Raw genomic sequence first — 12841 nt, forward strand, 5'->3', positions numbered from 1 at the left:
ATTTGTATTCATTGACCTCCCCTCTCATTTCATCAAATTCACATCACTCCTTTCAATTGAGGTTCCATATACAAATGTCGACAATTGTATAGAAACACAATCCATAGCTATAGGGATATATTATTAAATTACAATTTGGTATACATCCATGTTATTTTCCCCCCGTTAAGACTCATCCAAATTGGTCTAGTTTATTTACAACGAAATTGGAAAAATTTATACCGTATGGACAATTTATGAAAAACAGACCTAATGAATATCATACAAAGAAATTTAAATGATCATTATTTTTATCCCCACCCCCTTCCTCTTTCTGTTCTGTTATGAAAGTAGCGTCAGAAACATGACCATCTAATAGGATTTACTTATAGGTTTACTTTCTCTCTCAAGCTATTATTTCTATTATGCTTTCCATTCGTTCCTTTCCATTCTTGATCTTCTCTCTCTCTCTTTCTCCGTTTAACATTTTTTCTTCCCCTTTCCCTGTTTCTTCTTCTACTTATCTTTCCCACTTTTCAATCTTTACTTTCTCTCTCTTTCCCTTCCTATTCTTCATTTCTCCTGTTCCCATTTTCTCTCTCATTTATCCTCCTCCGTTGTTCACCCATTTTCATTTCTTTTCTTCTCTTTCTTTCCTTTTCTCGATTCCTACCTATCGTTTCCTTCTCCATTTTTGTATTCCCTTTCTTCTACTTCTTTTTAATTCTCTCTCTCTCTCTCTCTCTCTCTCTCTTCCCTTCCCTATTTTCTTTTTAAAGGTTTAAAAGGGAGGGGTTCTTAGAGACCCGATTTGAACTGTAATGAAAATAATATCCTTTTTATTGTTGTTCACCCATCAACAAATTAATGACCCCTCCATTTCTAAGAACATCCTGTCGTGATTTGGAAGGCGGATGTGATCAAAGGAGATGGGTGGGTGAACGAGGAGCAAGACTATCCCAAACTGTTAACAATAACAAAAGAACAAAACAACAACAAATCGATGAGTACAGCCAGTTTTGCAGGTGTTCACTCTGTGGCGCGTCTACTTTGTATGATCTTGGTCAAGTAGTAATCATTTCATCCTTTCATTCCCCTCACTAGGTTTTTGAATAATAGTTTTTTATCAAAGAATTGATGATCCCAATTAATTGCACGTTTTCACATAATGTGAATTCACAAATGCCCATAATGTTCATAATTCTGTTTTTTCTAAGGTTTGTAATAACTAGTGTTTTCTTTATTGATATGACATGTATTAAATTGGTGATGTGTGGACTTCTGTTAATAACTTGTCAATTTTGATTTACAAAGAAATCAAGTCTGTTCAATGTTTTTTTCTTATTTGTTGATATGTCTTTCTTCTTTCCATCCTGTGTCCCCCGTTAAAACACTATTTCGATATCTTATCTAGAAAGCTCCAGTGGCGTAACAGGCGGGGACAGGGGCGGGGCAAGCATGCCCCCCCCCCCCCTTGGCGGATTTAACCGGGAAAATAAAAAATGGGGAAAGGGAGAAAGAGATAAAGGGGAAGGAAGAAAGAAAGAAAGAAAAAAGGATAAGGGAAAAACGGGAAAGGGAATATTGAAAAGAAAGGGAAAGAAAAAAATAAAAATAAACAGGGAAAATGGAAAGAAAGCGGGAAAAGGAAGTAAAGAAGAACATGTGGGGAAGTACAAAATATTCTAAAATACTAATACATTAGCATCATTAGCAATATAGGGATATAAAATCAAAGGATATAATTCAATTGTACGGGCATGAATGACTGGAAAATGGGGGAAAGAGGCAAAAGAAACGGGAAATGAAGGTAGCGCCAAAAGATAATTGGAAAATCAGAATATGAAGAAAAGGGAATAGAAAAAAAAAAAAAAACATAAGATGACCGAGCTGCCGAGGATTGAAAAATATAAGGAACGGGAAGAAAGGTGGATGGCGTCTATTAGAAGCTTGCTAATAGTTATGCAATACTGGTCGCAATCAGTCCAAAAAACCCTTAGCCAAGGGTTAGCCAAGGGCTTGTATATCAGCTATATAATGCCAACCTATGAAGATTTACCGCTCGCTATTACCATGAAAAGCCTCTTGATATTTGCTTTGGCTAGATTTCCAAAGCTAATTTCAAAATCATTTCAACAGGCCGAAAAGGAAGGAAGGAAGCAAGGAAGGGAATGAAAGAATAGGGGAAAATAATTTAAAAGGGAATAAAGAAATTAAAGAATGAAAGAAAAGAAAACACCTTAATATCTAAAAAAAAAATGTAATCTACAACATTTTCCGATCACACTAGTTTTGAAAACATAATAGTCTATCACAAGAGAACCGAAGTACATGTAAACCTAATGCTAATGTGCCCTATGGTAAATGCAGGCGCGGCCAATATTTTTGAGGACGCGGGAGATTGAGGGTGCGGGTAGACACCCGCGTTCTCTGCCCTCGAATGCCCTCGGTTAGACGCAAAAGCACCCTATGGGCCCCGTTGCATAAAACTTTTGCCGGAGTTTTATACGGCAAAAAATCAGGAAACTACGGCAAAAAAAAAATTGCCGGAGTTTTCCATTGCATAAAACTTTGCCGGAGTTTTTTACGGCAAAACTTAAAAAAAAAATCCGGCAAATCAAGTGGGTTTTTGCCGTAGCTCCTGTACCTACGGCAAAGTCCTAAAAACTCCGGCAAAACTATTTCAAGGCAGCTGCTCAGGATCTGTCCCAAGTACCATATACAGTATTCACCTGTCTACGGCTTCAAGAATAATTGGAAGGGTGACATAAGCCTTGTATAGGCTACGCAATAAGGTAATTACAGAAAATTTAATATAACTTAGTAAAAATAGGGCCTAGGAAGATCTAGATTTTTAAGTGAAGTGGGGGGAATAATAGTTGGTGGTTTAATTTTTTTAAATGTATCAACCCGGTGACAGCTCAATAATAAAAATCTTCTAAGATAGAATCTAGTTCTAGTTTAAGTAAATCTATATGATTATAGTGTTTTTGAGAAGTTATGCTGTGAATAGAGCGATGCAGTTGGACTAAACACTTTAAATTACTCAAAACATAAGGCTTTAAAGTTGAACTTGAACTTAGGCAGTCTGCTCTTTTTCTTTGCTACCGTGACCTTTATCGCCAGAGCCTCCGGCTGGCGAGTTGGCCGCTGGTTCAACCTCAATGCGATATGCAACGATGTGTTGTTGGAGTACCTCCTAAGCCGCCTCAATTTTTGCTGTTTTTTACCATTTAACCATCTTTGTAAATCCAAATATGTACAAGTTCTATGAGACATACCAAGAAATACTACCCTCAATCAACTGAAATACTCAGAAGTATGAGCTAACTTTATTCTAACGATTGAACAGACTTGTACTGCAAGTTCAATTTTACGAGGAAAACTTGAATAGCAGTCGATACGGCCTAGTCCCACACTTGCAAAAATAAGTTGGAACTTCAAAGTAAGATTAGGACGCGCTCATTGGACATCTTAATTTCTCACCTTTGCCAGTCTCATTTTTCTTTAACAGGTCATAAAAACTGGGTGATGATTGAGAAGGAGAGGCATGCCGGAGGAGGTCTATCTTTCACTCAAAACAGACCTAACTTATATTTTTCTTTCCCGTCACTCGGCTTGCTCCAGTCCAAGACAGACGACGATCGAGCACGTAAACAAAAGGGGAAATGAAATATCCGACTGATATATTTATCAAAATTTACACTATATAATACAGTGACCCGAAATTTGTGTGGATTCCTTTTTAATTTCACACTTGTGTCTACATGTATATGATAGAAGGCTGGGAACAAAATGTAATAAAGTAAGAAAAACTAGCCATCATCGACAGTTCCTCAATGGGGACAACTGAGAGATGTTTTATTTTTTCTTTGTGGTTGCTTTATAAGACCAAGGAATAAAACTCAATTAATGATAACCTCCATGATGGGATGAAACTGTCCCCGAACATCTAAAATACAATAAGAGAGAGAGAAAGAGAGATAGGAAGAGGGGGATTATTCTGGAAGAGGGGGGGGGGGGGGGGAGTAAACAGCCTAGGTCTACACATTGTATTTACATTGGATGAAAGTATGTATATCCACATTATTTGACAAGGAACATATAATTAAATTCATCAATTCAATCACACCACCCCCTCCTCAATGCCATTATTCAAAACATTATAATATTGTTAGAAAAAGTGGAGGAAAAGATTTTGTATCACATTTGTCCATAATATTTCAATATTTCAAAAAGGTTCTTTTTTGTTGTTGTTGCTTTCTTGGCAATGTTAAAAATATTTCCAAAATATCCAAATTAGCAATTTCATAAAACATAGATCCATAGTGTTGAAGGTGTGGCAATTGAATGGGTGGGGGGGGGGGGCGAACAAGACTTGATGTTTTTCTTGGTAATATTTTATCAAGAATATTTTCCTTTATGGGCCAAGAGGGATGGTGCAATTGTATTTTTATAGTCGGAGGCCAACCTAAAGGTTAAATCATTTTATTTCTACTGTCAATTAAAATATCAGTCACACAAATTAGACATCTCTTTCTTAATTCTCCTTTCTTTCTTTTTCTTCCTCTTCTCTCTCCCTTTCTCCTTTTTAAACAATTTAATTCTGAATTATATATTTAAAATAATTTAATTTGCAATTGAGAATGGGGAACACTTATCACTTATTAAGAACAGTTTTCTTCTCTCAATTAAATTACGGTCACACAACTCGGATGTCTCTTTCTGAATACTTTCTTTCTTTTTCTATCTCTTCTCTCGCAATTTATCCTCTTTTAAACAATTCATTTCTCATTGAATTATACATTTAAAATAATTTTATTCGCAATCACTTATTAAGAACAGTCAGAGTGACAGTCAAAAGAACTTGTTATGAACCATTATAATACTTTTAATTTAATTGAAAATAATTTTATCAAGTCATATTTTAATTTCAATGCTAACAGTATCCCATACCCTTATATGCGTATTGAAAGATGTGATTGAATGTTGACAAGGTCCCTTTTCTTTTAAATTAACATAACAGTACCATTGGAAAACGTTTTGCAGATGGCTTAAGATTGGAACTATGGCTAATGACACCAGTGTGAGATCCACAAACAATGCTGACAGATCATATAACAGACTTGCAATATGAACATGTATAAATAAACTTTAAAACTGTTCTTGCACAGGAATTCCCATCAAGATTTCAGAGCCTAAATGTTGCATTGCAAGGCATTTGTTCAAATTCTAACGCAGTATTGAATGAATAACATTATCTTCTATCTACTGAGATGAGAATAAAGTTCAAGTTTAACTTTCTCAATCCTGAAGAATGTAGTCTTTGTCACTTTTTGTTCAAAATTATGAGGCAATGACATCAACAACTTATGCCTAGGTCACATTCGCCAGCCGGTGGCATTATGGCGAGTCGAAATCAACCATTTTACTCATCCTTGTACCGGCTTCATGTAGGTGGTTCGTATAGTAATACATAAAACGACTGATTTCGACTTGCCGTAAGGCCACCAAATGTGACCATGGTATAACTCATTTTCATATTACTTGCTAAAATATATGCTTTTGGAAATTTCCAAAGTTCAAGGTGATTTACTTCATTTTCTAAAAACAATATTCAACAGGTTTCCAGTTTTAAAAAAATGGAGAGGAAGTTGCATTGTTCAATGTTACTACTGATTTCCATTAACAAACTGCTGCAAACAATTGTGGATAATTACAAAAATCAACATGGATGATTTTAAATGTTTGCAGCATAGCTTGCTGCATTCTGAGCGTTTCCTGCTGAATTTGCTGCAGATCCATGCTCCTGGTAATTGGTGTGCTGGTCATAACAAGAAGAGCACCTTCTCTTCTCCTATGCTGGGTGTCATCTTGGCGTCCTACACAATCAACTAGACCCAATCTACCCTGGATGTCAATGGTGCCCCGGGAACAGCTTGAGGCTCCGCCTCAACCTCCTTTTCCTCCTCTGGCTTCCCCATGTCCAGAAGCAGGCTGCCTTATGTGAAAGCTGCACATCAAGAAAAGAATTGTTTACTTAACTTTAAATACATCTTCAACCATTCCACATTGATTTTTTTTTTATTGACTTACTATGATTCAACATTTTTATTTCATTTTGGAAATCTTAAATCATTTACCAACTCTGAACGAAAATCTCTCAATCTGGCAATAGTAGTTGAAGCTACTTACTATTCCTTGCTGAAATTTTCATGAGGAAAGAAAAACTATCCCCTTTAAAATTCAGATTTAATTAATTCAAAATGAATGATAGGAATTCTATGGGTTAGGGATAATTATTCTAGGTTTTAAAAAATCTGAATTTTTCATTGTAAACCAGTTTACCTATTTCTATAGGGAGAACCATCTTGTACAAATTTCAATCGAAATTATGCTCATTTTTTGAGAAAATTAATGAAAGAATATAGCAAAATTAATACAATGATCCTTAGGTATATATATTTTCAACTTTGTTATGCATTTGTGTGATAAATCTTTTATGTAAAACTAACCAGTTGCTCAGATGCCCCAGTCTCTGTCTCCTGGCCATGGACCCAATGCTTGGCCTTGTCTCTCATGGCTGCCAGCACAATCTCCATCTTTGGCTTCACTTTACCAAACTGTCCACCTAAAGATTTAACAAAGTGCAGTAATGCCACAATTATAAATGTTCTCAATGCAAACAGGGATCACAGCAGAAGGGTCTTTAAAAAACTATGAAAGGTGATTTTGACTCGCCTCACCCCAGGCGCAGATCCAGGAATTTCCAAAAGGAGGGGCACTTTTGTCCAGAAAATGTTGACAACCAAAAAAAAAAAAAGGTCATCACTTGCATACATACACGGTACTTTCAACAATTTGATCTGCGCCTACCCCCCCCCCCCACAAACACAGGGGATCTAGGCCAAAGAAGAATCTGTCAATAACAAATTTTGAAGTCACTACACACAGAACTGTTCAGTTATGAAGTTTTCCACAAATGCAACAATTTAATTACTGTATGACTGAAATAGACAAAGAAGAATACTTGTTTTTTTTAATTAGTATTTAGCCGTGACACCAATCCATCCTTAACCCATTGAGGATCATGGGGGTACATTTGTAAGTTTCAAAATTTATGCATCCGCCATTGCGACATCAAAAGATAAAAATATTAAACACACAAATTTGCCAACGATCTCTGGTGAATTTTTACATTTGACCTAACCTGATCATTGTCACTCCCAAATATATATTTGCCAAGTTGAAGTTGAACCATCAAAGGGTTCTTTATTTATCACAGGAACGATGCATATTCAGGTGAACAAGGTATGCCACCTTTGACCTTGATACCCTGAAAATAATTAAAGTATAATAAATCCTACATGCATTCTTGGACAAAGTTTGACATCAAACAGTTCTTTACTTATCAGAATAATTTAAGAAAGACAGGATGGCCAGACAACCCCAAAACCTGTCCTCGGACCCACCTCCGACGGGTGGATGTCAAAAAATTCTAGATATTTTGGATTAGTTGCATGACAATTACAACAAAATAGAATTTAAGAGATAGTGATCTTTAATTCTTCTTGATGCATATAAAATATATTCTTAACTCTTATAAATGAAATACATACCAGTCTTTGTCTATTTTCTAGTTTAATCATTCACTCTTTTGTTAGATCACTCCAAGACCGCCTCAGGTTGGAGGCAGTCAGACCTAGGCAGCCAATATCATCTCCACACAGGCTCTCTGTCTGGTTTCTGCAAACCTTTATTTCAAATGCAAACACAGACAAATCATAAAATAGTCATATGCTATATATTAATTGAAAATACACTCTGCACTTTATGTCAAGAATGTCTAAATTCTAATCTAAATCAAAACTTGTAATCGTAAGAAAATAAGATTTCATCATTTCCAATGGACATCAAAATCAAAATCAATAATAATTTTCAAAGAATTGCAAGAGGTAATAAAATGAACTTAACCATTATTGATTCAGGTGTACACAATCACTAGCATAGCCAGGTGAGATTAGGTACATTTTTTTTTTTTTTTGGGGGGGGGGGAGGGGGGGTTGTATACATTTAATAATCAACATGAGGATTCTTACTCATTTCAAATATGCCTGAAACAATTTTTTTTTCTTCCTATTCAAGAAGACGAAACCTTTTTTTTTTATTGTATTTTATAACTACTTATGTTCGACATTATCAGGCAGTAATGACTTCTTCTTCTTCATAAATATTCTTTTCACTTTGAAAAACTTTGCATCGAGATTACCAACATAAAATATAAGCCTGTCTATAAATACTTAAAATGGTAGCAATTAGAATTTTGGCTTATTTGAAATTAAGCTGTATATCTTACCCTTTTACATGGTGATTACTAACCAACAGCCTTGTGTAGTTTCTTCTCAAAAAGTCACACATGCACTTGAGTTGCTCCAGTATATATACCTCAACTATTTAAGCTGTTAGATATTGAATGAGAAAATAAATAATCCGATTAGAGAGTCACAAATTAAGACTAGATAAAGTCGCACAAATATTTGCATTGAGATTACTTTCAGTATAAATTATCAAATGAATATATACTAATATGTTTGTGGTGAAATAAATCATTACTAGGATAGGACATTTTGATGGTTGATTCCAATTGTTGGACTTATTACAGTGAATCAAACTTAACAGAAGAAAATTAGCTCAGTACAAACTGGAAAAAAATATTTGGATTGATCATTGAAATTCCCTTTCAGATGATAAATAACCTAAAGGGATTTGTTCATTTCTTCAACATAATTTAGATATGCAAATTTATATGAACTTAGAATATCCGAATTCCAAAACTGCAATTTTTTAATCATTTTTTATTTTCTATCTTAAACAAATAATCAATGATGTAATATGCAATTGAGACCAAAATCAAAATTATAGCACCTTAAAAACCATAGTAATGCATGTTAAATAATCACAATACAACAATCCCATAGTCTCCATTCAGTCCCAAAATAATATTATATATATGATTTGTTTCTCTGCAAGATTTTTTTTTATGAAGGATTTTCAAGATTTTTACTTCAGTGGTCATCAGATCATTAATTTAAATTAATATAAATAAATTGCAAAGAGTGTTGGATTATAACAAGCTTTAAATTGAGACCAATTTTTAATCTCTAGCCACTGTATTAATTCACGTTCACTGGCGTACATTTTTTTTTTTGGGGGGAGAGACTTTGGGGCCATGGGGTAGACTATGGACCCTCTAAAATTTTCAAAAAACAAAATAAAGGGGATAAGAAAAATTTAGATTTTTGTATTTAAAAAAATTTAAAATTTTTGGATTGCTCAGTTTTTATTAAAAAAAATTGCCCCCTACGCCATTGTCAGTGTCAGGCCCCCTCAAAATATTTGGCACATTACGCTAAGTGCTGTTCATGATCATGATGTCGCAATTTCATGTGGGGTCACCTATAGCAGATCCAGGGAAAGGGGGTCAATTGGTACGAGTGCCTCCCCCTATTTTATTTCAATTTTTTTAAGGGAAAAATTAAAGCAACCATTCAGAGTTGTCAAATTTTTTGGATCGCAGCACTGCACTGTAGGCCCTAGACTCTAGTCCCGGGGGGGGGGGGGGGCACTTCCATTCACGAGTGGATACCATGCGCGACCATGGGGTCTCGAAAAGCACCCTAAACACGTAATTTCCATATTCTGAAAATGCGCCCCTTAACAAGTATTGGCGTGTGAAACCATACCCTTAACAAGTATTGGTAACAAAACGTTACTCTTGGCAAATGTTCCCTGAATTGAACCCCTAAACACAAGTCCAGGAATGTTTTATTGTTACGGGTCCTTCGGTCGTCGGCTTTACCTTATTTGGTTTAGTACGACCCCACCTTCTACACCTCGCGCAAATCGGACTCTAAACGCGAAGTGTTGGGACAAAAAGGATATCCTTTATAAAACATTTAATTTTGTTTTATCATCCCCGCGAATTCGACCCTAAACACGCAATTTTCCTAGCAAAATAGATACCCTTTTTTCATTATTTTTGTTTTTTTGACACCCTTATCACGTTACGTACGTAACGTGCCCTATCGTGAAAAAGACATCCTTTTTACGTGTTTTTTTGGTCGCGCATGGTATCCACTCGTCAATGTAAGTGGCCCCCCCCCCCGGACCCTAGTGCCAATTCGCGCCCTGTACTAAGTAAAGACACAGGCTCTGCACCTGGTAACAGAGAGTCTATGCGCCAACAATTATCTAGCTCTAGCTCTACACTGCAGCTACGCACTATACGTAATAATAGAACATGTACCTCACTCAGCCTCAGGGGCTTCGCGGTGGAGCCCTCAAACTGACTGACTGAAGTCTCAACTTCTAATCTTAAGAAAAAGTTAACTTAGATCTAGAATGTTGATTCTATGCCTAAAGTTAGATCTGATAATTCGATCCAACTGTTGTTGTAAGCCTAGAATCTAACGGGAATCTAACCAACTTCAATTCAACTTGTCTGACTTGGTGACGACCGACAGTGACGGTGGTCCAAAGTTTGCAACTTTGCATTCAATTCTAACATGAAAAATTGATTTGAACAACATGAAATTTTCATGTACTGACACTAATCATAATGTAGAATGTGTGATCATAGCAAGAGAAATTCGATAAATCTATAAATAAGCTTTCCAAACGTGTCGATGCAGTTGGTGGTTTCAGCTGTTGGCGCACCAAGTGCGACCAGCGCAGTCACATCACCATGCCGAAGCTCCGGCGGCAATAGACATGGCCGAGACGCAGACCCCGCAGGCGCTTGCGACACAAAAATGGAACGATTCAAACGTGTAAAAAAAAATCGTGAATCTCACTTTCACGGTGCGAGCACGGATTCAAAACAATTCACATATATTTTTGCAACTAAGTAATCAACTTATAATGACAAAAATAGCAAATATCAACACATTAAAAAAGTATCAAGCTTACCGTTCTGTGGAGTCTACATGATTTTTTCAGCAGCCGCAGATACCGATCGCGATATCGGCTGATATCGGCGTTCATCCTCGTCCAAGTTTATTCAGTCTTAAAAAACTCTGGCACCTTAAAAAACTCTGGCAAAAGTTTGCCAGAGTTTTTTTGCCATGAAATATTGAAACTCTGGCAAAAAACTAATATTTTTGCCATAGAAAAACTATGGCAAAAATAAGTCTGGCAAAAGTTTTATGCAACGGGGCCATGGTGTTTGAGGGCACGGGCGTGACGTTTCCTGCGGCCGGCACTGTAGATCAGTGATACTTCATTACCCATATCATGTTGTGGTATCAGCATTTCAATCTTAACCAAGGATTAGTTGTTTAAATGTCATCACAACTCTGAAAGTACAAGGACATATTTCATGAATATTACATATAATAGTTATCAAGTAGGCATGTCACCAAATCGACTGGCTTGTCTGGTCACTTAGGTTACTTGGAAAAGATCAATGGTCATTTGGTGTCAATAAATTGTTGTCAACTTATCCTAAGTTAAATTCTGACAGATCGCCTGCACTACACAATCAAATAAACATGTAGCAGCAGCGATGACTTTGAAAAAATACCCTACTTAAGAAAAGAGAAACCCTCATTTATTTGATGAATAAAGTTTATCGTCTACGGATAACGCACTGCTCTTGAACATTTCTCAATAATTCTTAACAATTTCTAATAGTTTTGTGAGTTTTCTTGCACCTTATTTGTGAATGCTGTGGATATTCATTATCTTGGTAAACTGTATGGTGTGTTTGAACATCTAAAGTGACGTAATTCTTCAAGAAATGTCAAATAAATACGCCACCAAAAAGACCAGGAAAAGAGACCACATGAGAACACGGAACCGAGCTGATGATATAGCCGAGGACTCTGGCGACGAAAATAGCGACAGTGATGATCGCGTTAACACAAATCCAGCTGGTCACTCAACTGGAGAGGGTGAAAGCGTGAGTACTGAACTAAAAGAGACGTTACGTAATGAAATCACAAAGGTTCTCTTGACAGCCCCTGTGATTGAACAGATAGTTGATTCTGATTATGATATCGTGTGCAAGAGACTTGAAGATAAAATTTCACATAATGTCTATGATGGTCTGAAACTTGAACTAGAAAGCAAGAAAAAGGAAATGAAAGAAATGAAAGACAAGCTGGATAAACTTGAAAAGCGTCTTTGTAAGGAAGAGGCGGACGCTGAATCTCTTGAGCAATATACGAGACGTAACTCACTTAGGATTTATGGTCTACCTGAATCTGCGAACGAAAACACTGATGCAATGGTACTGCAGCTCTTCAAAGACAAGATGAAGTTGGATCTTCTACCTAATGAGCTTGACAGAAGTCATCGAGTGACACCTAGACCAAGGGAAAGCGACAATGAACACCGGGGCCTTGGAAATCGTCCAAGAGCGATGATTGTGAAGTTTGCCCGTTACAATGTGAGGATGCTGGTATATCAAGCAAAGTCGAAACTCAAGGGTTCTGCGATTTTCATCAAGGAGGATCGTACTTCATCAAGACAGAGAATAGTTAGTACATGCATCGGTAAGATTAAGAAGAATCGTATCAAACGAGTTTGGACACAGGATGGTCGTGTTCTTGTCCTGTCAACCGACGGGAAGGTTATCCCCATCAGGGATCTTCATCATGCTGACTCACTCTAGGGTTTAGGTAAATCTCTTAACTATTCTCTTCATACCACACTTTCCATGTCCGCTCGTGTAAACATCAAACATCCTTGCTTGATATGCAATGCTTCAGTGAAGAAGAACCAGAATGCTGCTCTATGCATACGATGTAAGAATTGGTGTCATGTAAAATGTGGAATTTCCATTGCTGATTTTGAGAGTGAT

The 12841-nt window shown here is 36.5% G+C and overlaps 1 long non-coding RNA gene across 2 annotated transcripts; it reads right to left on the reverse strand.

Moving 5' to 3' along the window:
* Positions 1–4778: 4778 nt before the first annotated feature.
* On the reverse strand, positions 4779–11333 carry LOC129260063 (uncharacterized). 2 transcript variants are annotated; one of them, XR_010296836.1, is made up of 5 exons: positions 10948–11333; positions 8336–8438; positions 7599–7733; positions 6495–6610; positions 4779–5992 (listed from the first exon to the last, which is right to left on the reverse strand). It is a non-coding gene; the product is annotated as an uncharacterized LOC129260063 (long non-coding RNA). The 2 variants fall into 2 exon arrangements; XR_010296835.1 differs by lacking the exon at positions 10948–11333 and having other exon boundaries at positions 8336–8997.
* Between the last annotated feature and the right edge of the window lie 1508 nt (positions 11334–12841).

This window comes from Lytechinus pictus, unplaced genomic scaffold, assembly GCF_037042905.1.
Source record: "Lytechinus pictus isolate F3 Inbred unplaced genomic scaffold, Lp3.0 scaffold_22, whole genome shotgun sequence".
In the NCBI taxonomy this organism is placed as follows: Eukaryota; Metazoa; Echinodermata; class Echinoidea; order Temnopleuroida; family Toxopneustidae; genus Lytechinus; species Lytechinus pictus.